Source organism: Aedes albopictus, chromosome 3, assembly GCF_035046485.1.
Source record: "Aedes albopictus strain Foshan chromosome 3, AalbF5, whole genome shotgun sequence".
NCBI lineage: Eukaryota > Metazoa > Arthropoda > Insecta > Diptera > Culicidae > Aedes > Aedes albopictus.
The window spans coordinates 74527228-74528126 of record NC_085138.1 but is presented as its reverse complement, the minus strand read 5'-3'; the positions used below and the strand labels follow the sequence as shown (position 1 = coordinate 74528126).

General features: G+C 45.1%; 1 non-coding gene across 1 annotated transcript; it reads right to left on the bottom strand.

Annotated features, from left to right (window-relative positions):
• Positions 1-318: 318 nt before the first annotated feature.
• On the bottom strand, positions 319-390 carry Trnad-guc (transfer RNA aspartic acid (anticodon GUC)). The gene has a single exon. It is a non-coding gene; the product is annotated as a tRNA-Asp (tRNA).
• Positions 391-899: the final 509 nt, after the last annotated feature.

Here is an 899-nt window from a genome sequence, read left to right as displayed (position 1 = left end):
AGGAAAAAACCCGTACGAAGGGGGGAGGGGGGTCAAAAATTCCCAATTTTAGCGTGACGTACTTAATGGATGCTCCCTAAGAGTAATGCATGCACAGCAAGGAACAATACAATACCTACTCCCCGATCGGCTATCTATGAAAATCATTTAAAAATCTAAATAAAGACCTATTTACTTATACTTTATGATATTGCGCAGTAGTACATATAGAGCTGTAGAGCTAAAGCAGCTTTTATGCATGGGATAGATTTCAGCATATTAGTTGAATGTAAGTATTCTTAGGACAACTCATCAGAAAGCACAACAAAAAAGATAATACTCCCCGACGGGGAATTGAACCCCGGTCTCCCGCGTGACAGGCGGGGATACTGACCACTATACTATCGAGGATGTGTGCTACTAATACGAAAACAAGTACTTTTGTGTCAGTGAACTTGAACTTCACGTCTTTCTTTTTCAGAAAGCACACTTTCAAAATTGATCTGTCAAAGAGGAACGCCGGTCCCCATTGAACACCGAACGAACTTCGACTCTAATATGCTTCATAATGCCATTCTGATCGTTCCTCTTTCCACATGTTGCCACCACCAATCCAATACCAATATCAGAACGACCGAACAAAAGCAACTCCCTTGCTGAAGCAAATACCCACAAACCCATGCACAGCAGTTTACCTTTTCGCTCCCAAAACGCCCAGGTTTACATTTATTGACAGGTGAGCACCAAAAGTGTATAATATTGTGTAGAAAAACGAAACCGGGCGATACCTGCTTGCGCTTCCGCACCATCATCTACATCGCCACCGACCATCACCGCGCCACCACCCAGCCAACCATCCGTCTCATCCATCGCCACCGTGTGCCGGTCGTCCCCGTCCTCGCAGTCAGTCAGTCGATCGG